The sequence below is a fragment of the Cetorhinus maximus genome, unplaced genomic scaffold, assembly GCF_964194155.1.
Source record: "Cetorhinus maximus unplaced genomic scaffold, sCetMax3.hap1.1 HAP1_SCAFFOLD_334, whole genome shotgun sequence".
NCBI lineage: Eukaryota > Metazoa > Chordata > Chondrichthyes > Lamniformes > Cetorhinidae > Cetorhinus > Cetorhinus maximus.
In genome coordinates this window covers 1-27,968 of record NW_027596283.1, presented here as the reverse complement: position 1 = coordinate 27,968, position 27,968 = coordinate 1, and positions in this window count along the sequence as shown.

The window sequence follows — 27,968 nt, the reverse complement described above, 5'->3', positions numbered from 1 at the left end:
CTAACAGCGCTGTGGGTGTGCCTACACCACATGGAATACAGCGGTTCAAGAAGACGGCTGACCACCATCCTCTCAATGGCAATTACTAAAGGGCAATAAAAGCTGGCCTAACCAGCGATGCTCACAACCCAAGAAGGAATGAAAATATATGCCCAGACCATGAGACAATGTTGACTATAAAATGCTTAAACCTGGTGACAATTTCAATCCTCCCTATATCTTTCATGTTGGGTAACTGAAGGCAGGTCTTGTTCCGGGAAAAAAAAAATCTTCCAAATATCAGGTGAGATGTTTCCCTGTTATCTTTTCACAACTCCTTTCACAAAAACAACTATAATTTGCATGGTTGCTGCCACAATGTGCATCATTGACGAATGTTTCAGCCAACCAGCACAGCCAATGGTCACATGTGAATCCCATGTGATGAGTGATGTTGGATGTGGTGTTGCAGAGACTGACACCACTCACAGCAGGTTGTACCGGAGAAGGAGGAGCGAGCAAATAGACTGTCCCCCATTTTATCTCACACAGCAGTACCTCATTCGGGGTCTCTGGTAAGCAGTCACGTATGAAGAGACCTTGATAACAAGATCAGGGGTTCGTTACTTCCTGGGTATTGGCTTGGTGGTGTGTGTGCTGCTTTTCCTGTACGCAGACCGGACTCAGCAAAGGAACAGGATTCGAATATTAGCAGGGTGTGAATAGAGGGGGGCTGGAGGAGGAGCTAGAGAAGAGAGCAGGAAGGTCATGAATAATAATGATTTAAATAATTCGTGGTTTTTGAGTTTAATAAGGAAAAGCGAAGGATTTGATTGAATGAATTGGTTTTTATTAAGGGCATGTAAGCAAGTGACCTTCACCTCTGGCTGCAGCGGCCCCAGTGAAAGGGTAAGGTAGGGTTCACCTCTTCGTGTTGAGGTCCCTGTGAGAGGTGGAGTGAGAGCTTGCTGTATCGATATTCTCACTGAAACACGGTCCCAACGTTTAATTACATTTCCCTCTATTTGCCAATATCATTCACTCTCCCTAATGTTAATTGTGCCTTTAACTTCCCAGAATATCACTCAGTGAGATGTGGACTCTGCTGCTGATCCTCGGTTTCCTGAGTAAGTTATTTACATGGTTATGAAACTCCACCATGCATGTTTAAACCGGTTATGGAGAGAGAGTTCACTTATGATTTTGACGAGGGCGGTTTCACTGCTGTGCCTGAGGCACAAGAAATTTTTAGCAATATACATGGTATATAAAATTAGAAGATATTGTTCGATTCACGGAATGACAGCACTCTGTCTAATGGGCTTGAATATTACCTCATGTGACCTCATACAGTCTGGGCCCAAAAAACAATAAACCAGGGGTCTTCCTAACTGGTGGACATCCAAAAGTGCTGGAAGTCCATAGGGACTTGGGGATACTTTACACAGATTATGACATTCCTTTAACAGGTTCACAAAATAATGCAAAAGCCTAATGGGATGCTTTATATCTGTAATAATGGACAAGTTTGTAGACGTCATGTGTCAGATTGATAAAGCCCTGGTCAGGCCACACACGGAGTAACTGTGATCAGTCCTGTGCACCACACCTCAGCAAGGATAGATTTTCCTTGGAGGGAGTGACGTGTAGATTTACCAGATCGAAACGTGGATTCCAAGAGGTAAATTATTAGGAGATTTTGAACAAACTGATGTTCTTGTCCCATTTTAGAAGAGGGGATGATTTGATCAAAATGTTACAGTTTTTCAGGGTAAGGGGGATAGAATCTCTTTCCGTGACTTTGGATGTGGAGGATGAGGGGGCGTGATCAAAAAATTAGATTCAGAGTTTGTTGAGTGAAATTACCAAACACTTCTACATAAAACATTAGTAGACGTTTGAATTCTTCTTCTGTAAAAAGCAATGGATGATTAACTTCAAAATCTGAGACCGGTACATTTTAATTATCCAAAGATCTGAAAGGATACGTGGCCAATGCTGGCGGATTGGGTTACATCACAGATCAGACATAATCTCACTGACTGCTGGAATAAACTCCAGGGGCTGAATGGACGCCTCCTCTTCCTGCATTCTCAAAACTGACTGGAGAGGTTCAAACATGAAGTGTATTTTAAACTTCTCACATCCCGGTTTCTCATACTCACAATCACAAATCTGATTTAAAATATACCCCATGTCTGATTCCTGCTACATGTGTACCCTGTACAGCCTGATCTCCAAATTATCAGCAGTAACATCTCTGAACATCCTGATTAAGGTGCTGCAAATATAATTCACAATGAAGATCCCAGAACGGAGAGATTTTAATATTAGCTGAAAATTCTGACCTGATTGGAGCCTCTTTTTTCTTGTTAAGGTTGAAGACTGATGGGCAATCCGATAGCGATGTATAAAACTGTGACTGTTCCTAATAAGTTAGACGTAGAGAAGATGTCCTCAAACGCGGGAGGGACAACAACTAGGGCTCAGAAATCTCAGACATTCACCAGTAGAGCCAAATGGGATTTCAGGAGGGATCTCTTCACCCGGATAATGGTGAGAATGTTTAACTTGATACCAGGAAGCGGAATGGGCGAGTAACAGAGATGGGTTTGAGAGGATGCTGGTTACAAAGAGGAAGGAGAAATGAATAGGAAGGTATGTCAATGGGTAAAGTTGAAGAGAGGCTAGGGGGAGGCTCGTCTGTAGCATAAGGAACGACATAGAGCAAATGAGCTGAATGGTCTGTTTCTCTGCTGTAAATCCGACATTATTCAATGTTTTAATCATTTGATTTGCTCCTTAATATTGTTTATTCTACCCCAGCGTTTTCTATCCTTCATATCCTCTTGAATCGCAGAATTGTAGCAGTGGAGGAGGAGGCCATTCGGCCCATTGTGTCAGCACTGGCTCTCCAAATGAGCAGTTGAGCTAGTGCCACTCAACCCCTCACCCCCTCTCCCTGTAACCCCGCACATTCTTCCTTTTCAGATAACAGACTGATACTCTCTCGATCTCCTATAATCAACCTGCCTCCTCTACATCCTCAGGCAGCGCATTCTTGACCCTCACCACTCGCTGCCTGAGAAAGTTTCTCATCGTGTCTCCATCTCTTCTTTTCCCAATCCCCGTATATCTGTGTTTCTCTCATTCTCACTTCTTCCCCCAGTGGGAATAATTTCTCCCGATTGACTCGGTCCAGATCCCTCACGATTTTGGCCCAGCAAGATTTTGAACACCTCAGTCATATCTCCTCTCAGCCTTCTCACCCCAACGTAAACAGTCCCAACTGCTCCAATCTATCCACGGAACTGAAGTTCCTGGAACCATTCTCGTGGAGCTTTTCCGTGCTCTCTTCAATGCCTTCACACCCTTCACATGCGGGCTCTATCCCTCCCACTTTCACACACATTCACACACTCCCCCAATCTCTGTCACACTCAGTCACACTCTCCCCCTCACTCTGTCACACAAACTCACACTCTCCCCCTCTCTCTGTCACACAAACTCACAGTCTCCAACTGTCTCTGTCACACATTCACACTCTCCTCATCTCTCTGTCAAACACACTCACACTCTCCCCCTCTCTCTGTCACGCACAATCACACTCTACCCCCTCACTCTGTCACACAAACTCACACTCTCCCACTCTCTCTGTCACACACACTTACCCTTTCGCCGACCCTTTGTCACACGCACTCACACTCTCCCCCTCTCTCTGTCACACAAAGTCACAGTCTCCCACTCTCTCAGTCACACACTCACACTCTCCTCATCTCTCTGACAAACACACTCACACTCGCCCCCTCTCTCTGTCACGCAGAATCACACTCTAGCCCCTTCCTGTGATACAAATTCACAGTTTTCCCCTCTCTCTGTGAAAAGCACTAAGAAGGTCTCCCTCTCCCTGTCACACACACTCACACTCTCTCCCTCTCTCTGCCACACATAATCACACTCCCTCCCTCTCTCTGTCACACACACTCACACTCTCTCCCTCTCTCTGCCACACATAATCACACTCCCTCCCTCTCTCTGTCACACACACTCACACTCTCTCCCTCTCTCTGTCACACATAATCACACTCCCTCCGTCTCTTTGTCACACACACTCACGCTCTCCCCCTCTCTCTGTGACAAGCACGCACACTCTCTCCCTCTCTCGGTGACACACAAACACTCCCATCTTTCTCAGACACACACTTTCCCTCTCTCTGTCACACACACACACACACTCTCTCTCTCTTACATGCGAACACTCTCTCCATCTCTCTGTCACACACGCACACTCTCTCCTTATCTCTGCACACACATAAACACTCTCTCTAACACGTGAACACTCACTGCCTCTTCCTGTCGGACACAATCACACGATCCCGCTCGCTCTGTTGTACACAATTACACTATCCACTTCTCTCTGTCACACACAGTCACCCTCTCCTCCTCTCTCTTTTGCACACATTCACACTCTTCCCTCTCTCTGTCACGTGCACTCACACTCTACCCCCTCCCTGTGATACACGTTCACACTCTCCCCTCTCTCTGTGACAAGCACTCATATTTTTCCCTCTCCCTGTCACACACACACTGACACTCTCTCCCTCTCTCTTTCACACACACTCACACTCACGCCCGCCCTCTGTGACAAGCACTATACTCTCTCCCGCTCTCTGTCACACACACTCACACTCTTCCCCTATCTCTTTCATACACACCTATGCTCTCTCCGCATCTCTGTGACAAGCACTCACACTCTCTCCCTAATCTGTCATACACACTCAACCACTCACACTCTCTCTGTAACACTCACTCACACTCTCTCCCTTTCACTGTCACACAAAACACTCCCCTCTCACTCACATATGCACACTCTATCCCTCTGTTACTCATGCACACTCATACTCACCCCCACAATCTGTGAGAAGCACTCACACTTTCTCCCTCTCCCTGAGACATGGACTCACATTCTATCCCTCTGTCAGACACACTCAGACCATCCCCTCTCTCTGTCATACACACACCCGCTCTCTCCCTCTCTCTGCCACACACACTCACAGTCACTCCCTTCCTATCACACACACTCACACTCTCCCCGTCTCTCTATGACAAGCACTCACAATCTCTTCCTCTTTCACAAACACAGGCACTCTCCCCTCTCTCTGTCATAGATATTCACAATCTCTACCTCTCTCTGTCACACACACACTCCCCTCTCTCACACACATTCACAATGACTCACTCTCTGTCACATATATCACACTCACTCTCTCTGGCACACCCACATTCTCTCCCCCTCTCTGTCACACATGCTCACACTCTCCCCCTCTCTCTGTCACACACAATCATATTCTCCCCCACTCTCTGTTTCACACTCTCACACTCATCAATTCTCTCCGTCACACACGCTCAGACACTCTCCCGCTCTCTGTGACATTAACTCACACTCTCTCCCTCTCTCTGTGACACACAAACACTCCCTATCTCTCTCATACACGGATACACCTTCCCTCTCTGTGTCACACACATACACACTCTCAATCACACGCGAACACTCACACCCTCTCTCTGTCACCCACACTCAAACTATCTGTTTCTCTCTGTCACACACAATCACACTATCCTCCTCTCTCTGTCATGCACACTCACACTCCCCCCTCTCTGTGGCACACTTGCACACACTCCCCCTCTCTCTGTGACAAGCACTCACACTCTGTCCCTCTGTCACAAGTGTATCACACACACTCACACTATGCCCCTCTCTCAGCCACAGACAATCAGACTCTCTCCCTCTCTCTGTCACACAGAAGAACTCCCCCTCTCTCTCATAAATGAAAACAATTTCCCTCTCTCTGTCACACACACCCACGCATACTTGCTCTCTATAACACAAACGCACACTCCCCCCCTCTCTCTGCCACACACACCCCTCTCTCTCACACGCTCACAATGACTCCGTCTCTGTCACACACTCACACATACTTGTTCTCTATAACACACACTCAAACTCTCCCCCTCTCTCTGCCACATGCATTCACACTCTCTCCTTCTCTCTGTCACTCGCACACACCCCTCTCTCTCACACGCTCACGCTGACTCCCTCTCTGTCACGCATACTCACACTAACTCCCTCTCCCTGCTACACACACTCTCTCCCCCTCTCTGTTACACACAGTCACACTCTCCGCCTCTGTTTATCACACACGCTCACACTCTCCCCATCTCTCTGCTCCACACACTCACACTCTACCCCTCTGTCTGTCACACAGAATCAAAATCTCCCCCTCTCCCTGTCACACACACTCACAGTCTCTGCTTCTCTCTGGCACACAGACACAGACACTCCCCCTTTCTCTGTGACGGGCACTGACACTCCCTCCCACTGTCACACGCATTCACACTCTCTCCCTCTCTCTGCCTCACACACACACACTCCCTCCCACACAAGAACATTCTGCCTCTGTCTCTGTCACACACACGCACACTCACTCCCGCTCTCTGTCACACACACACATTCTCTGTCTCACACGTGAACACTCTCACCCTCTCTCTGTCACACACACGCACACTATCCGCTTCTCTCTGTCTCACACACTCACACTCTCTCCCTCTCTCCGCCTCACGCACACGCACACTCACTCACTCCCGCTCTCTGTCACACACAGACATTCTCTGTCTCACACGTGAACACTCTCACCCTCTCTCTGTCACACACACTCACACAATCTCCGTCTCTCTGTTGCACACACTCACACTATCAGCTTCCCTCTGTCACACACACTCATACTATCTCCATCTCTGTGACACACACACACACTCTCCCCCTCTCTCTGAGACAAGCACTCACATTCTAGCACTCTGTCACAAACACTCATACTCCCCCTCTCTCTGTCACATGCATTCACACTCTCGGACTCTCTGTCAAACACAAACACAAACTCCTCTTATTCCCGCACCCTGCCTCCCTCTGTCACACACACTCACACACAATCCCTCTCTCTGTCGCACACATTCACACTCACCTACACCCGCTGTCCCATATACTCACACTCTCCTTCTCTCTGCCACACAGACTAACACTCTTCCCCTCTCTCACACAATCACACTCTCCCCCTCGCTCTGTCACGCACACTCACACTCAATTCTTCTCTCTGTCAAACATACTCACACTCCCTCATTCTCTCTGTCACACACATTCTCATTCTCTCCCTCTCTCTCTTTGACAAGCACTCACAGTCTCTCCCTTTGTAACAATTACTCACACACTTCCTCTCTCTCACAAACACTGAGACATACGCCCTCTCTGTGTGACAAGCACTCACACTATCTCCGTCTATCAGAACCATTGACACTGTCTCCCTCGCTCTGTCACAAACATTCACGCTTTCTCCATCTCTCTGTCACACTCACTCACACTCTCTACCTCTCCCTGTCACGAACACTCATACCCTCTCCCTCTCTGTGACAGGAAGTCACATTCTCTACCTCTGTTACAAACATTCACACTCTCTCCCTCTCTCTGTCACAAATATTCAGACTCTCTCCCTCTCTCTGGCACACTCACTCAGGTCTCTCCCTCTGTTACGGACATTCACACACACTCTCTCTCTCCATCATACACACCGTCATACACACTCAGACTCTCTCCCTCTCTCTGTGACAAACATTCACAGTCTCTACCTCTGTGACACGCATTCACACTCTCTCCCTCTCTCCGTCACAACTCCAATATTTGCCCGATGCTTTACTTCTCAATCCTCTCTTTAAACTATTCCATCCCTTGAAAACTCTCATACATCCCAGCTGCACTAAGTAAATGGACCACTTGAGTGGGGTGCAAGAGGAATTGCATTGTAAGGGTTAACAGAACCTGTTTGTTCAGTGGCTGGGATTAATGTCAGTCTCCATGGATCCTTCCTTAAACTGTTAAGAAGGGAGCCTCCTCAATGCGTTAGCTCAACGTGTCAGCGGAATCTTCAGCCCTTATTACAGTGACCTGCAGTTCCAAGAGAGAGGGAGACTATATCATCGGGATAGTGAAAGCTGGTGGTTTTGCGGTTATGACAGAGGGGGAATAGGGCCCGTCGCTCTGGTGTCAGTGAGAGGCAGGGCCTGTCGCAGTGGATGCAGAGCGGGGTATTCCCCCTGGCTCTGGTGGCAGAGGGGGGAGCGGAGCCTTTGACTCTTGTAACAGGGTGGGGACGGTCCTCTCTCTATGGGGACGGAGCCAAGCTAGTGCCTGTGTTCATGGTCACTGGACGGGCCACGGCCTAATCCCAATCCTGGTTTCAGCTTTTTCCCTCTAGTGCCCTTAAAAATTGGAGCCTCGATGTGGAGGGGGGAGACTGGTCGGGTTAAATGCCACCGCCTTCCTGCAGGGAAATAAGAACAGGAAGAGGGAAAACATACCAGGTAGACTGGGGTGAGCTTCCTCCTGCTACACATTCACTGGGGCAGAGTAAGATACACCAGGAAGATGGAGGGATGGGGTTTGTGAGCACTGTAGGTTCATATAAAAATAAATACAACAAAAATAATCTCTATGCTGCTTGTGCTTTCAAAGTATTTTTTTTTGGAAAAGAATCAGTGTGAGAAATGTTGATTTTTTTTTGAAACATATGGAAATTTTTAACAAGATGCAATGTGTAGGGTTAAGCATTGATAATGTATTGAAGAGGAATTACCGAAACGAGCAAAATTTACCTACTCCCATTCTGAATGAGATTAGAGCCTGATAACTGTAACAAATGTGCACATTGCTGTCTGAAATAATCCCCAAATAGCATCTCCAGACAATATCTCCAATAGGGATTGAGGAGAGAGTTCATGTACAGGGTCAGGTGGAAAAAGAGCGAATGCACCACCCGAGTGATCTGCGCACCCTGCTGCAAACTTAAATCCCTTACAATATTGTCCAATAGTCACAGTTATTCAATCTGTTTCCAGATGCACCCATGCAGTGACTGAACTTCTCTGAGTCGGGCAGAGATCAGCGCGTGTAGTGGCGGTGACCGGCCAGTAGAGGGTGGGGTTGTATCACTTTAATCTCAAGACAGTGAAACGGGTTTGAGAAGATATCTTGACCCTGGGATCTGGGAATGCGGAACCAACTCACCATTCACACTCCCATCCTGTCTGATGCTGAGCCTCACCACTCAGTGAGCGGCCCTTATAGAGAAAGAGAGGCGGAAATGTTTCAGATGATGCAGCCATTCCATTAAAAAAGGAGCTTCTTAAAACGTTCTGTTGAAGCGTTCAGGAATTTATTGAGCACAAAATTCATGTAATAACATTTACACACAACGTTTTAAATCAATCTGATGTCCCATCAGAGCGGATTATCAGAGAATCAAGCGTTTTTCAGTTGTAAGCTCAGTATTCAACCACTCAAACCCTTGCAATTGGAATGCTCCTTGCATTCTGCCACTTTATTGACGCCTTTCTAACGGAGAGATTTCCTTGTCTGATTGTCCATCAATGGACGCCGTGTTTGCTGATCTGTGCAGTTTGAGAGGATTATCCTGCAGTGTCAATGGATCATTTCACAACATTTCTATTGATGGTCGTCAGTCAAAATGGAAAGAAAATCTCACTTTTCACTTTCTCAAGAATAGAATTCCGTGTAAGGAAAATGTGATTCAATCCACCTCTTATCAGGAACTTCAGTTAATTCAGCTTCTCCCCTTACATTTACTTTCTATCACACCAACATCAATGTATGTTTATAAAGCAGATCTAAAACAGCTATTGGCACACAACATTACTCATATCCAATAAAATCTTGATTTGTGAGTCTGTTTTTGACTCTGCAAAGCCCCGCACCCTATTATCCCCCCATTCTACAGAAACATTGATTAAAAACATGATATCTTCCCAGAGGCTGACCTTCAACAAGTGCCCGTTCTCAGTGTTGACAGATCCATGAAGCTTTAGGACCTGTGCACAGTGTGAGATCTTTAAGAGAACACCTTCATTAAACAGGAGATCACTTCATTCCTGGAACGGGCCGGAGCTGGAAGGGTCAGTCTGGCTTCAGCATGACCAGCGGTCACTAATTTAAAAGAGGGACATCATTCTCTATTTAACAAAGCAAAGGCTGTAAAACTGCACCCCTCTCTCTTGCAGTGTGTAGCGGAATCAATAGCGGTATCAGAATCACACATGTCTAGCTGTAGATGATCACTTTGCTGACAGATTCATTGTATTAAAGAAGCTGAAGTTAAAGCAGAGCCGTCATCGAGCGAGTTTATAAAACACAAGCAGATGGGATCACGGCTGATCAGTGACATTCTCCATCTGATTCACGGTTCCGGAGGATCCACACCTGAACACTGAATGTCTTCCCGCTTCAAGTCCTTTAGACATTGATTCTTCTGGAACTGCCGCAAACAGAAGAAATGATGGATGAATGTCACAAGCAAGGGAGGGATTGGGCAGGATGACTGGGTGGGTGAGAGATGGATTGATCATGAGAATTATCTCCTTTTACTGTTCATTCGTGGGATGTGGGCTTCCAGGTGGTTGTGTTCCCATTATCCTCTGCCCTTGTCCTTCTATTTGATATTGGTCCTGGGTTTGGTAGGTGCTGTCGAAGGAGCCTTGGTCGATTGCTGCAGTACATCTTGTAGATGGTACATACTGTTGCTACTGTGTGTCTAAGAAGCCTTGGAAAATTGCAGCAGTGCATCTTGAAAATGGTACACTCACTACTGCCACTGTGTGTCAAAGGGGCGTTGGTGAGTTGCTGCAGTGCATCTTCTAGATAGTACACACTGCTGGTACTGTGTGTCTAACGAGCCTTGGTAAATTCCAACAGTACATCTTGTAAATGGTACACACATTACTGCTACTGTGTTTCTCAGGAGCCTTGGTGAGTTGCTGCAGTACATCTTGTAGATAGTACACACTGCTGCTATTGTGTGTCTAATGAGTCTTGGTAAATTCCAACAGTACATCTTGTAAATGGTACACACATTACTGCTACTGTGTGTCTCAGGAGCCTTGATGAGTTGCTGCAGTGCATCTTGTAGTTGTTACACACTGCTGCTACTGTGCGTCAGAGGTGGAGGAAGTGATTATTTATGGATTTGGTGCTATTCAAGCGGAGCTGCTTTGTCCTGGACGGTGTCGAGCTTCCTGAGTGTTGCAGGAGCTGCACTCATCCAGGCGAGTGGAGAGTATTCCATCACACACCTGACTTGTGCCTTGCCGATTGTGGACAGGGTTTGGGAAGTCAGGAGGAGAGTTACTCGCTGCAGGACTTTCAGCCTCTGACCTGCTCTTGCAGCCACAGTATTTAAATGACGGGTCCAGTTCAGTTTCTGATCAATGGGCAGGAGAATAACCAGAGGGGAAATTGGAACAGCAATCTGAGGGGGGAACTCCTGATCAGTGAAGGCAGACTGTGAAAGGAGGACCTGGTGTCTCTCATGTTTGTCCTGTGTGCAGTGCAGTCTCTCACCCGATCCATAATGATATCCTTCGCTCTCTCTTCATTGAGCCTTCTCACTGAAGTGACCTTCACACGAAGCGTCTTGTAGTTAGTATCTAAAAACAACAGTCACAACATCAACAGGATAAACACACCCAAAATTTTACATAAGGCTCAGTTTGTATTCGGAACTATCACTTCCGTTTAATTTCTGTTTCGTCTAATCCAGCTTATCATCCCCTTTATCCGGTCTCCCTCTCTCCATATCTCTCTTCATCTCATTCCACCTTATATCAATTCTACCCCTCCCATCTTATCATTTTCTATCCTTTCTCTTCACTGCCAGCCCCTTGTTACCTCTCCTTATACCATTTTCATACGTGTGTACATCTGGTCAGAGAGAAAGAGAAATAGAGAGAGAGAGAGATAGCGGGAGAGACAGATATAAATACAAGAGGGTAGATGGAGAGATAGTCAGAAAGAGAGAAGGAGAGACGGGAGAGAGACACAGAGAGAGAGAGGGAGAGATAGAGAAACGGAGAGATAGAGAATGAGATGTGGAGAGGAAGAGAGACGGGGGAGAGAGACAAAGAGAGAGAGGGAGAGATAGAGAAACGGAGAGATAGAGAATGAGATGTGGAGAGGAAGAGAGACGGGGGAGAGAGACAAAGAGAGAGTCAGAGAGGGAGAGAGGAAAAGAGACAGGAAGAGAGAGAGAGAGACAGAGAGGGAGAGAGGAATAGAGAAAGGAAGAGAGAGACAGTGTGAGAGACAGGTAGTGGGAGAGAGGCAGGCAGAGAGAGAGAGAGACGGATAGAGAGACAGAGAAAGAAAAAAACAGAGAGAGCAGGGCGTGGTGAACAGAGACATGAAGAGACAGAGCGAAATATAACAGAGGAAGCCAGTTAAGTGGTGTAAAGAAATAGAGGGAGGCAGTCAGAGACATATTGAGACAAAGGAGACAACTCGAGAAATGGAGAAATGAGGGTCGTCACTGAGACATAAAGAGATGTGGTAACAGAGATCGAGGAGGGAGTGGCAGATAGGCAGAGAACAGAAATATTATACATTTATCGACATAAAAATCAGTGAAGGAGGGAAAGAGAGACGCAGAGAGACACAGAGAAAGAGACAGAGACAGAGAGAGAGACAGAGAGAGACAGACAGAGAGAGGCAGAGAGAGAGAGACAGAGAGAAAGACAGAGAGAGACAGAGACAGAGACAGAGACAGAGGGACAGAGAGAGAGAGAGAGAGATAGATGAAGCCACATGTGACACAGAGGCAGAAAATTTACAGAGAAGCTCAGGAAATATTTAGAAAGTTGCAGCCCATGATTCCAATGATTTCACACGAAGCGAACACACGGTTTTGTTTTGTTTTAATTTGTTGTTTGTCTGCATCGCGGGCAAGGCCAGCATTTTCTGTCCATCCATAACTGACCATGTGAAGGTGGTGGGCAGGCGCCTTCTTGATGCGCTGCAATCCGTCTGGTCTCCCTTCTCTGCAGCGGCTGGATACAACTGAGTGTCTGCCTGGGCCATTCCAGAGGATAGTGAGGGGTCAATCACATTGCTGTCGAGTTGGAGTCACATATAGACCAGAGCGGGGAAGGGCGGCAGATTTCCATCCCTAAAGGCTCATTCCAAAAGTCTAGGGGTTTGACAGAGATTTGGAATGATTCACCAGTGCCAGGAATGGCTTCCTGTAATTAATTTTAATACAGAGAAAGGCAGAGTTTTAGTGTCTCAAGGAATCAAGGGATATGGGGAGCGGGCAGGAAAGGGCAGTTTGATACCAAGATCAGCCATGATCGTATTGAGTGGGGGAGCATGTTCGAGGGACCGAATGGTCTTCTCTTGTTCATATTCGTTCTGCTCTACTGTTCTGCACATCCTCACTTACTGGTTAACCTGATATCACTGCTTCACCTCAGCGAATCAGTCAGTACCATTACTCACCAGGGGATTTGTCAGAAATCCTCTCAGCTGCAGAATCATCCACATTTCAACTGAGAAATAAACTGACCGGGCCCAAACTCTTCAAATTCTGGGAGAAAGCAGCCAAACTAAAGCTTCAGCATTGGGTGGGTAACAGCAGGGAGAGAACAAGCGACAGACAGCTGGGGTGAGGGAGGACAGGGCTGAATCAAGAGTGAGAGGGAAAAGTTATCACTGGGAAATTGGAGAAAGACAGAAAAGGAGCCGGATTAGACAAATTATCCGCACTCACTAAATTCCAAATAACTGACAGACAGCGTCTCGCTCCCCTTGGTCACTAAACCCCACTTCCCTCAGTCACTGCATCCCACTCCCCTTGGTCACTAAACCCCACTTCCCTCACTCACTGCATCCGCTCCCCTTGGTCACTAAACCCCACTTCCCTCAGTCACTGCATCCCACTCCCCTTGGTCACTAAACCCCACTTCCCTCAGTCACTGCATCCCGCTCCCCTTGGTCACTAAACCCCACTTCCCTCACTCACTGCATCCGCTCCCCTTGGTCACTAAACCCCACTTCCCTCAGTCACTTCATCCCACTCCCCTTGGTCACTAAACCCCACTTCCCTCAGTCACTGCATCCCGCTCCCCTTGGTTACTAAACCCTACGTCCCTCAGTCACTGCATCCCGCTCCCCTTGGTCACTAAACCCCACGTCCCTCAGTCACTGCATCCCGCTCCCCTTGGTTACTAAACCCCACGTCCCTCAGTCACTGCATCCCGCTCCCCTTGGTCACTAAACCCCACTTCCCTCAGTCACTGCATCCCACTCCCCTTGGTCACTAAACCCCACTTCCCTCAGTCACTGCATCCCGCTCCCCTTGCTCACTAAACCCCACGTCCCTCAGTCACTGCATCCCGCTCCCCTTGGTCACTAAACCCCACTTCCCTCAGTCACTGCATCCCGCTCCCCTTGGTCACTAAACCCCACGTCCCTCAGTCACTGCATCCCGCTCCCCTTGGTCACTAAACCCCACGTCCCTCAGTCACTGCATACCGCTCCCCTTGGTCACTAAACCCCACTTCCCTCAGTCAGTGCATTCCACTCCCCTGGGTCACTAAACCCCACTTCCCTGAGTCACTGCGTCCCTCTCCCCTCAGTCACTACACACCACTCATCTCAGTCTCTACCTCCCAATCCCCTCAGTCATTGCAACCCACTCCGCTCTGTCCTACATCCCAATCCCCTCAATTCCACATCCTACTCCTCTCAGGCACTGAATCTCACTCCCTTCACTTACCTCAACTCATTCCCTCAGCAACAATATCCCATTCCCCCCACTCGCTACATCCCACTCCCCTCAGTCAGTGCACCCCGCACCATTCAGTGCCAGTTTACTACATCCGATTTTCGCACTCACTACATCCCAGGCCCCTCAGTCACTACACCCCGCAGCCTTCAGTGCCAATTTACAGCGATCATGCTGTTTGAATATTTTCTGTGGAACATCTCCTCCAAACTGATAACTGATATTTCAAATTCATTTGGGTTAGCTGTTTCAGGGAGACTGCATTTTGGAATCGAGTGGTCCTTAGATTCCACAGTTGGTGATGTCCCTGTACCTAAAATGAAGCCAGGAGACATGGGATATTGAACTGCGCCCATCACCTAAAGAGAACATTAAATTGGTAGGAAAGTTTTGACAATGATTCACTTTCATCTGCTACATAATTCAACAGAAAAATGTCACTCTGCTCCATCACCCCTGGCTGTATATCAGTTACCAACCCCCAAAACCGTCAGTTACTACATCACACCCCCCTCAGTCACTACATCCCACTCCCCTCAGTCACTACATTCCGAAACCCTCAGTCACAATATCCCAGTCCCCTCAGTAAATACATTACTCTCCTCTCAGTCACTGCCCCCCACTCCCCTCAGTCACTACATCACACTCCCCTCTGTCACTGCATCCCACTCTCCTCAGTCACTACATCCCGCTCCCCTCAATCACTACATCCCACTTCCCTCCCTCACTACATCCCGCTCCCCTCAGTCACAATATCCCAGTCCCCTCAGTAAATACATCATTCTCCTCTCAGTCACTGCACCCCACTCCCCTCAGTCAATACATCCCAATTCCTTCAGTAACTACACCCCACTCTCCTCAGTGACTGCATCCCACTCCGCTCAGTCACAATATCCCAGTGCCCTCAGTAACTACATCTCACTGTCCACATTGACTACATCCCACTCCCCTCAGTCACTATAATCCCAATCCACTCAGTGACTACATCCCACTCCCCTCAGTCAGTACATCGTACTCCTCTCAGTCACTGCATCCCACACCCCACAGTGACTACATCACACTCCCCTTAGTAACTACATCCCACTCACCTCAGTCACTACATCCCACTAACCTCAGTCACTACATCCCACTCCCCTCATTCACTATGTCCCACTCCCCTGAGTCAGTACATCACACTCCCCGTAGTCACTACATCCCACTCCCCTCAGTCACTTCATCCCACTGCCCTCAGTCAGTACATCCCACTCCCCACAGTCACTACATCCCACTCCACTCAGTCACTGCATCCCAATCCATCAGTCACTATATCCCAATCCGCTCAGTGACTACATCCCACTCCCCTCAGTCAGTACATCGTACTCCTCTCAGTCACTGCATCCCACTCCCCACAGTGACTACATCACTTTCCCCTTAGTAACTACATCCCACTCACCTCAGTCACTACATCCCACTTACCTCAGTCACTACATCCCATTCCCCTCATTCACTACGTCCAACTCTCCTGAGTCAGTACATCCCACTCCCCATAGTCACTACATCCCACTCCCCTCAGTCACTTCATCCCACTCCGCTCAGTCAGTACATCCCACTCCCCACAGTCACTACATCCCACTCCGCTCAATCACTGCATCCCAATCCCCTCAGTCACAGTATGCCACTCGCCTCAGTCACCAAATTCCATTAAAGTCAGTCACTACATCACAATCCTCTCACTAGCAACCTCCTACTCCCCACAGTCACTCTGTCCAACACCCCTCAGTCACTGCTTCCTACTCACCTCAGTCACTGCATCCAACTCACCTCAGTCACTGCATCCCATTCCCCTCAGTCACTATATACTTCTCCCCTCAGTCGCTAGATCACACACCCCTCAGTGACTACATCCCACTCTCCTCAGTGACTACAATACACTTCCCTCAGTCACTCCATCCTACTCCCCACAGTGACTACATCACACTCCCCTCAGTAAACAAATCCCACTCCCTTCATGCTCTATATCCCACTTACCTCAGTCACTACATCCCACTCCCCACATTCACTATGTCCCACTCCCCTCAGTTAGTAAAACCCACGCCCCACAGTCACTACATGCCACTACCCTCAGTGACTGCTTCCCACTCCCCTCAGTCACTGCCTTCCAACTCTCCTCAGTCACTGCATCCCATTCCCCTCAGTCACTATATATTACTCCCCTCAGTCACTAGATCACATACCCCTCAGTGACTACATCCCACTCCCCTCAGTCATAATATCCCAGTCCCCTCAGTAACTACATCCCACTGTCCTCATTGACTACATCCCACTCCCCTCAGTCACTATATCCCACTCCACTCAGTGACTACATCCCACTCCCCTCAGTCAGAACATCGTACTCCTCTCAGTCACTGCTTCCCACTGCCCACAGTGACTACATCACACTCACCTCAGTAACTACATCCCACTCCCCTCAGTCACTACATCCCACTTACCTCAGTACCTACATCCCACTCCCCTCATTCACTACATCCCGCTCCCCTCAGTCAGTACATCCAACTCACCACACTCACTACATCCTAATCCGCTCAGTCACTGCATCCCACTACCCTCAGTCACTGCATCCCACTCCCCTCAGTCACTGCATGTCACTCTCTTCAGTCACCAAATTCCATTAAACTCAGTCTCTACATCACAATCCTCTCATTGGCTACCTCCAACTCCCCACAGTCACTGTGTCGCACACCGCTCAGTCACTGCTTCCCACTCCCCTCAGTCACTGCATCCCATTCCCCTCAGTCACTATATACTTCTCCCCTCAGTCACTAGATCACACACCCCTCAGTGACTACATCCCACTCTCCCCAGTGCCTACAACACACTCCCCTCAGTGACTATATCCCACTTACCTCAGTCACTACATCCCACTCCCCACATTCACTACGTCCTACTCCCCTCAGTCATTAAAACTCACTCCCCACAATCTCTACATGACACTGCCCACAGTAACTATAACCCACTCACCTCAGTAACTACACCCCACTCCCCTCAGTCACTGCATCCCACTCCCCTAAGTCACTGCATCCCACTCCCCTCAGACACTGTATCCGGCTCCCCTCAGTGACTGCATCCCACTCCCCTCAGTCACTGTATCCCACTTCCCTCAGTTACTACATTCCACTCCGTACAGTCACTACATCCCACTCTACTCAGTCACTGCATCCCACTCCCCTCAGTCACTACATCCCACTCTACTCAGTCACTGCATCACACTCGTCTCAGTCACTACATCCCACTCTACTCAGTCACTGCATCACACTCCCCTCAGTCACTGTATCCCACTTCCCTCAGTTACTACATTCCACTCCGTACAGTCATTACATCCCACTCTCCTCAGTCACTGCATCACACTCCCCTCAGTCACTGTATCCCACTTCCCTCAGTTACTACATTCCACTCCGTACAGTCACTATATCCCACTCTCCTCAGTCACTGCATCACACTCCCCTCAGTCTCTGTATCCCACTTCCCTCAGTTACTACATTCCACTCCGTACAGTCACTACATCCCACTCTACTCAGTCACTGCACCACACTCCCCTCAGTCACGACATCCATCTCCCCTCAGTCACAAAATCCCACTCCCCTCAGTCACTAAATCCCACTCCTCAGTCAGCACATCCCACACCGTCCAGAGAGTTTCTGTGGAATAACTCCTCCAAACTGACACCTGATTTTCCATTTCCTTTTGGGCAAGTTGATTCAGGCAAAGTGGATTTTTGAGTCGAGGGTTCCTCAGATTCCAGAGTTTGTTTTGTCGCTTGTTCTGCAATGAAGTATGGAGACATGGGGGATTAACGTGTACCCATCACCTCAAGAGAACTTTGAATTTGTAGGAAAGTTTAGGAAATGATTCAATTCATTAGTTATACAATTGTAAACCCACAAATGTCAACCTGCTCTGTTACTCCTGGCTGTACCCCAGTGACTTACTTCCAGTCCCCTCAATCAGTACATTCCTATCCCTGCAGCAACTACATTCCACTCGCCTCAGTCACTACATCCCATTCCCCTCAGTCACTGCATCCCTATCCCCTCCGTCACTGCATCACTCTTCCCACAGTCACAACATCCCTTTCCTCTCAGTCACTACATCCAACCAATCAGTCACTGCATCCCTCTCCCCTCAGTCACGACATCCCACTCCCCTTAGTCACTACATCCCAAACACCTCAGTCACTGCAGCCCAGTCCCCTCAGTCAATGCATCCCACTCCCCTCAGTCACTGTATCCCACTCCCCTCAGTCACTGAATCACACTCCCCTCAGTCACAGCATCCCACTCCCCTCAGTTACTACATCCCACCCCCCTCAGTCACTGTATCCCACTCCCCTCAGTCACAGCATTCCACTCCCCTCAGTTCCTGTATCCCACTCCCCTCAGTCACTGAATCACACTCCCCTCAGTCACTGAATCACACTCCCCTTAGTCACTACATCCCAAAACCCTCAGTCACTGCATCCCACTCCCCTCAGTCAATGCATCCCACTCCCCTCATTCACAGCCTCCCACTCCCCTCAGTTACTACATCCCACTCCCCTCAGTCACTACATACTGCTCCTCTCAGTCTCTACAGCCCAGTCTACTGTTACGGCATCCCACTCCCCTTAGTCGCGACAACCCTCTCCCCTCAGTCACGACATCCCACTCTCCTCAGTCACTAAATCCCACTCCCCTCAATTAGCACATCCCAGACCGTCCAGAGATTTTCGGTTAGATATCCCCTCCAAAGTGATACCTGATTTTTTATGTTCTTTTGTGCTAGTTGATTCAGGGAAAGTGGATTTTCGAGTCGCGTGTTCCTCAGATTTCGGAGTTGGTTTTGTCACTTGTTCTGCAATGAAGTAAGGAGACATGGGGGATTAACGTGTACCCAACACCTCAAGAGAGTTTTGAATTTGTAGGAAAGTTTAGGAAATGATTCAATTCATCAGTTATACAATTGTAAACCCACAAATATCACCGTGCTCTGTCATTCCAGGCTGTATGCCAGTGACTAAATTCCAGTCCCCTCAGTCACTGCACCCCACTACGCTCAGTCATTGCATCCCACTCCCCTCGTTCACTGCTTCCCACTCCCCTCAGTCACTACTTCCCATCCCCTCATTCACTGCATCCTACTCACCTAATTCACTGCATCCACTCCCCTCAGCCACTACATTCTACGCCCCTCAGTCACCACATTCAAGTTTAACAAAACAATGCAAATCATTTTCTCTGGCACAATTGCACATTTCCTCTGTAAGTGACTGAATAATGTATTTGATTCAATACATCTATAGTCAAATTAAGTGAAGAGGGGGGATAACTGGAGATGTCACTCGTTTGACAGGAAGCTTCAGTGAACGTGACACATTTTAGAAAATGTTGATAATTTAAGAATCGTATATTGTTGCTCTATTTCTTTAATTGTGTGATAGTAAATATGACATTGAGTACTGCTTTCACTTTAAAGTGTGCTTGCATTGCAAATGATTGTTTTCAAATTACAAAAATAACACAAGATTAGAAAAAATAGTGCTGTTGCCTGGCAACAGGGGTCTGGGCAGGCAGCTGAGAGCAGATTGCAAGAGGTGAGAAGTTAAATAAAGAAAGTAAACAATGAACGTTTGGATTCCAGCCCTCAGTCCCTAAATCCCGCTCCCCGCACTCACAAAATACCATTAACCTAACCCACTATATCCCAATCAGTCAGTCATTACATCCAAATCCTCTCACTCAATATATCCAACTCCACACAGCCACTACATCCCACGGCTCTCAGTCACTACATCCCACTCCCGTTAGTCATTATATCCCACTCCCCTAAGTCACTAAATTCCAATCCCTTCAGTTAGTACATCCCACTCCCCTCAGTCACTACATCCCACTCCACTCAGTCACTACATCTCACTCCCCTCAGTCACTACACCCCATTCCCCTCAGTGAACACATGCAACTACCCTCAGTCACTACATCCCACTCCCCTCAGTCGCTACATCCCACTCCCCTCAGTCTCTGCATCCTAGTCCCCTCAGTCACTACATCCCACTGCCCTCAGTCACTACATCCCACTAACCTCCGTCACCGCATCTCTCTTCCCTCAGTCACTTAATCCCAATCCCCTCAGTCACCGCATCTCACTTCACTCAATCACTGTATCCCACTGCCCTCAGTCACTTCATCCCACTCCGCACAGTAACTATATCCTAAATCCTTCAGCATGAGATTTCAGACACCATTTTGTGTGAAGTTGTTCGGTAGAAAATTATCTCCAGGCTGATACCTGTTATTTCCAACGCTGTTGAGCGAGATGATGGATGGGCAGTGGATTCACGAGTCGAGTGTTCCTCAGGTTTCGGAGTTCGTGTTGTCCCTGGATCTGTAATGAAGTAAGGAGACATGGGGAGTTTGCAGAGTGCAGATCACCTCAAGACATCATTTAATTTGTAGGAAAGTTTGGGAAATGAATCTGTTCATTATTTATACATTCTGAAACCAAAAAATGCAAACCTGACGCTCAAGAATATATCCCAGTGAGTAAGTCCCTCTACTTTCCGTCACAACATCCCACTCCCGTCACTCACTACATCCTACACTCCACAGACAGTACTTCTCACTTCCCTGAATAACTATAACTAACTCCTCTCTGTCATTACAGCCAACTCCTCTTCAGTCACCACTTCCTACTCCCCTCACTCACCGCATTAAACCCCTCTCCCCGCTCAATGACATACACTCTCCTCGCTCACTTAATAACAGTCACCTCGGTCTCTGAATTACACTGCAGTCGGTCACTGAATTGAGATCCCCTCGCTTACTTAATAACATTCCCCTCACTTACCTAATAACATTCATCTCGCTAACTGAACAAGACATCGATCAGTCACTACATCCGATGCCCATCAGTCATTGCATCCCACTCCCATCGACCATTGCATGCCACTCTACACAGTCGCCGAATCCCATTCCACTCAGTCACTGCATCCCACTCCCCTCAGTCATTGCATCGCACTGCCCACAGTCACTACATCCCACTCCCCTCAGTAACTACATCCCACTCCCCTATGTCACTGCATCCCATTCCCCTCTGACACTGCATTACACTCCCCTCAGTCACTGCATCCCAGTCACTTCAGTCACAGCATCAAACTCCCCTCACTCACTACACCCCACACGCATCAGTCACTACATCCCACCCCCTCAGTCACAACATCCCACTCCACTCACTCACTACATCTCACTCCACATATTAGCTACATCCCACACCCCTATGTCACTGCAGCCCAATCCGGTCAGAACTGCAATTCACTCCCCTCAGCCCCTGCATCACAATCCGCTCAGTGAAAGCATACCAGTCACCTCAGTCACTGCATCAAACTCCCCTCAGTCACTACATCCCTCCCCACTCAGTCGTTACATCCCACTTACTTCAGTTACTGCATCCCTCTCCCCTCAGTCACTGTGTCCCACCCCTCTCAGTCACTACATCACACTCCCCTCAGTCACAACATCCCATTCCCCTCAGTCAGTGCCTCCCACGACCCTCAGACACTGTATCACACTGCCAACAGTCACTACATCCCATTGGCCCCAGTCACTACATCCCACTCCCCTCAACCATTGCAACCCTCTCCGCTCAGTCACTGCATCCATCTCCCCTCAGTCGCTAAATCCCACTCATCTCACTGACTATATCCCATTCCCGTCAGTCATGGCATCCAACTGCCCTCAGTCCTAACATCCCACTCCCCTTAATAACGGCATCCCACTCCACTCAGTTATTACATCCCACTCCGCTCAGTCACTGCATCCCACTCCCCTTAATTACTACATCCCACTCCCCTCAGTCTCAAAATCCCACTCCCCTCAGTCACTGCATCCCACTCCCCTTAATTACTACATCCCACTCCCCTTAATTACTACATCCCACTCCCCTCAGTCGCAAAATCACACTCCCCTCAGTCACTGCATCACACTCCCCTTAATTACTACATCCCACTCCCCTTAATTACTACATCCCACTCCCCTCAGTCGCAAAATCACACTCCCCTCTGTCACTGCATCCAACTCCCCTCATTCAAAACAACGCAGCCCCCTCAGTCACTAATTCACTCTCCCCTCAGACACTGCATCACACTCCCCTAAGCCATTATATCCCACTCACCCATTCACTACATCCCTCTCCCCTCAAATACTGCATCCCACTCCCCTCAGACATTACTTCTCACTTTCCTCGGTAATTACATCCCACTCCACTCAGCCACTGCATCCCAATCCCCTATGTCATTGCATCCCACTCCCCTCAGTCAAAACAACCCACCCCCTCAGTCACGGCATCCCACTCCACTCATTCACTGCATCCCACTCCCCTCAGTCACTGCATCCACTCACTTCAGTCACTATATCCCACTCCCCTCTGTCACTGCATCCCACCCCCCTCAGTCACGGCATCCCACTCCCCTCAGTCACTGCATCCACTCACCTCAGTCACTATATCCCACTCCCCTCAGTCAAATATCCCACTCCACCTAATTCACTGCATCTCACTCCCCTCAGTCACAACATTCCTCTCCCCTCAGACCCTACAGTCCACTCAGTCACTACATCCTTCTCCTATTAGACACTGCATCGCACTCCCCTCTGTCACTGCATCCCACTCCCCTAAGCTACCACATCCCACTCCCCCCATTCACTACATTCTCTCTCCCCTCAGACACGGCATCACGCTCCCAACAAATACTGCATCCCACTCCCCTCAGACATTACTCCTCAATCTCCTCGGTAATTACATCCCACTCCACTCAGCCGCTGCATCCCACTCCCCTCTGTCACTGTATCACACTCCCCAAAGTCAAAACATTCTACTTCCCCCAGATGCTAAATCTCACTTCCCTGCATCATTCTCACCTCTGTCAATACATTGCACTCCCCAGGAGAATAAATTCGATTCCCCTCAGCCAGTTCATCCGACTTCCATCAATCACAGCAACTGAAGCCCCTCAGGAATTACATTTCAGTCACCACAGTGATATCTTCCAGCTCCCCTCAGTAACTACATCCCACTCCCCTGAGTCACTACCTCCCACTCACCAGAGTTACTAAATCCCACTCCTGTCAGTTACTACATACCACTTCTCTCAGTCATCACATCCCACTCCCTGCATCCACTATTTATCACTCCCCTCAGTCATTACATCCCACTCCCCTCAGTCACTACAACCTAACCACCCCCCATTCTTTACATTCCACCCCCCTCAGTAACTACATGCCAAACCCCTCATTCTCTACATCCCACTCCCTGCAGTCACTATTTCCCACTCCGCTAAGTCACGGGTTTCAACTCCACCCAGTTAGGGCATCCGACTCCAGAGTGTCGCTGAACCCGAATCCCGTCCATCACTGCATCTCACATCACTCAGTCACTGCAAACCACTCGAAATGGTAATTAAATGCTGCTCCCCTGAATCATTACATCTCTCTGTCCTCGGTCAGTGCATCCCCTTCACTGAATTGCTCTATTCCACTTCCCAAAGTCACAACTTAATTATCCCCTCAGTCAATGCATCTCGCTCACCTAATACAGTGTATTTAAACTCCTTCTGTCAATGTATCCAACTCCATTCAGTCACAACATCCCAAACAACCTAGTCAGTTCATGGCACTCCCCTCAGTCACTGCATCCAACTCCGCTCAGTCTATAATCCCACTCCTATCAGTTACTTCACTGTATTCCCCTCAGTCGCAATACCCCGCTCCCCTCCATCAGCGCACCACACTGCCTTCAGTTCCAGGTTTCAGTGAACATGATGTGTGAAAGTTTTCTGTGGAATATCTCCTCCAAACTGATACCTGGCATTTCAGCTCCTGTTGGGCTAGTTGTTTCAGGGTGTGTAGATTTCCGACTCGAGTGTTCCTCAGATTCCAGAGTTGGTGTTGTCCCTTGATCTGCAATAAAGTAAAGAGACGTGGGGTATTGATGTGCACCCATCAACTCAAGAGATCATTTAATTGGTAAGAAAATTGAGTAAATTATTCACTACATCATTCAATCAGATATTCCACTTGAAGACCACCAATGTTACCCTGCTCTGTCAATCCTGTCTGTACTCCTGTGACTAACTCCAAGTCCCATCAGTCACTACATTCCAATCCCACCAGCCTCCTACCCTCATTTGGCCTATTCCATTCCCCTCAGTCACTAAATTCCACTCACCTTAGTCACTAAAACCCTCTCCCCTAAATCACTCCACCTGACTCCCCTGAGACACGGTGTCAGTTCCCCTTCTGTAATTCCACCCCACTCCCCTGACTCAGTGCCTCCCACCCTGGGAGCCACATCATCCCACTCCCCTCAGTCACTACATCACTCTCCCCTCAGTCATTACATCCCACTCCCCTCAGTCACTATATCCCTCTTCCCTCAGTCATTACATCCCACTCCCCTCAGTCACTACATCCCTCTCCCCTGAGTTATTACATCCCACTCCCCTCAATCACTACATCCCTCTCCCTTCAGTCATTATATCCCACTACCCTCAGTCACTATATCCCACTCCCCTCAGTCACTACATCCCACTACGCTCAGTCGCTGAAACACACTCCACTAAGTCACTACATCCCACTCTCCTCAGCTGCTGCATCCCACTCCAATATGTCACCACATCCCACCCCCCTCAGTCCTTACATCTCACTCCCCCCCCAGTCACCACATTCTAGCTCACCGAAACATTACGTATCATTATCCTCTGGCATAATTACACGTTCCCTCTGTAAGCGTTTGAATGATACATTTGATAGAACCCTCCTGGAGTCAATTAAAGTGAGGAATCTGTTTCGCAGCAACCCCAGCCTACAGATATCTGAGATTGAAGACTTCGCTAAAATAGTAGGTTTTATATCAACAGATTCTTTCGTCGATTGTTCCTCGGGCTCCTGAGCTGGAGAAGTCTCTGAATCTGTAATGATGGACGCGGGAGATGAGGGAGCGAGTAGTGGAGATAAGTCGAAAATTCACTCGTTTGACATGAAGCTCGAGTGAACGTCACATGTTTTAGTAAATATGGACTTTAAGTCGTTTATATTGGCACTTGTAGGTTCTCGGAGTGAATGTTGCATTTCAAATGAGAGTTTACAGCTAAAGAAATTCAGCAAACACATCAGTAGAAAGAAATGGTGTTGTTACATAGCAACAGGTGTCCAGGCTGGTAGGTATCTCCCACAGACACACACGGAAGAAGACAGACAGCATCTTGTTTGGGAAGCTGTTGGAGTTCTGCTAGCTTTCCAGAGAAACAGAAGGCACTGAAAAGGGGCAGTTTGGTAGGCCCAATAGAAACTTTATTGTCAGTAGCTGCCAGAGAGGCTGGTGCAATGGGAACAGATAACCACACCCAACTTGAAGACAAGAGCACAAAAGTTAGGGGAATGGAACAGGAGAAAGTCTGAAGCAGGTCCTGTAAACGAAGTTAAGATTTAGGGAAAGAGAAAATGCAACATGCTTCAGATTTAAAGAGTCAAAAGCTGCAAGAAGCAGATTGGAAGTGAAAGCAGGTTGCATGAGGCAAGAAGGTAAAATAAAGAAAGTAAAAAATAAAACCTAGGATTCCAGCCCTCAGTTACTAAATTTCAATCCCCACTTCACTACATCCCATTCCTCTAACTCACTATGTCCCACTCACACAGTCGTTACATCCCAAAAATTCAGTCACCCTTGATCACAGAATCCAAATCCCCTCAGTTCCAACTCCCCATTCCCCTCAGCCGCAGCATTCCATTCCTCCACTCACTACATCCCACTCCCCTCAGTCAGTACATCCCGCAACCTTGAGCATCAGATTTCAGCGATCATACTGTGTGAAGATTTTCTGTAGAATATCCACTCCAGCCTGATACCTGTTATTTCAGATGCTGTTGGTCTAGAAGAAGCAGGGAAAGTGAATTCTTCTGTCGAGTGTTCCTCAAGTTCTGGAGCTGGTGCTGTCTGTGGATCTGCAATGAAGTAAGGGGACATGGGAGATTAAAGCATGTGGAGCACTTCCAGAGAGCATTCACTTGGTAGGAAAGTTTAGCAAATGATTCACTTCATCTTTTATATAGTCTGTACCCCACCAAATTAATTCTGCTTTGTCACTCATGACTGTACATAATTCCCAGTCACACCAGTCACAAAATCCAACACCCCTCAGTCACTACATTACACTGCCCTCAGTCAGTACATCCCACCCCTTCTCTCAATATATCCCACACCCCTCACTCACTATATCCCACTCCCCTCACTCACTATATCCCACTCCCCTCACTTACTAAATCCCACTCCCCTCACTCACTATATCCCAATCCTCTCAGCCACAACATCCCACTGACCTCATTCACGACACTCACCCTCCTCAAATCCTTTCTCCCCCAGCCACGACGTCCCAATACCCTCAGTCGCTACATCAAACTGAGGGCAGGTGGTTGCTGTTTGCGGGGGGTAGCCTGGTAATGGGGAGGACTGTCGTGTGCCTGTGGTTGTGGGGGGTGGGCTGCTGTCTGGAACTGGGTTTTGGGGAGAATAGTTGGGGTTTGGGGAGGTGGTCCAGAAGTCAGTTGTGCATCAGAGTTACAACTGGGGTTATTTGGGGGTGAGGATGTTTGGGGGGCGGGGTGGGTGGTGTGTGGTGGGAGGCGGGGTGGTGAGCGGGAGGGAGTGCGTGGGGAGGCTTCCTGTGTGGGTCTGGGGTGGGTGTCAGTCCTAGAATAACCGAGCAGGTGGAAGTGGTTTTAACCCTTCTCCTTTTTCGATGGTAACTACCCTGCTAAATTCCTCAGAACCAACCAAATTCCTCATCTTAAATGTTAGAGTCGGATACTCATGGTGCAGGGAAATTTTCCATCGGAAGTTCCATTTTCCGGGGCAATTTCCGTGTATTCCTCACATGGGGACTCCGAGGGGTTTTCCCCATGAATCTTCCAGAGTACCCCCCGGGAACGAAGGTCATCACCCACCGGAGATGGGAAGTCCTGGGTGATTCTAACAGAGAGAATTGTGGAGAGTCCCAGCAACGGGAATCAGCCCATCCTAACTTTAATCCTCACGGGCAATTTCACTGCACGTGTGTGCATCAGGAATTTCACAGGATCCTCACACATTTCCCCATTTGTATCAAATCTCAGACGGTTCTGAGGTTAGAGGACGCAGGCCGTTATGTTGGTGTCCAAACCCTTGATGGTTATGCACCCCCACCCACCCGGTCCACAGTTCACTCCCACAGCCCCCACACCCAATCGCAATAATATTCCTACCAGACCCCCAACCCTC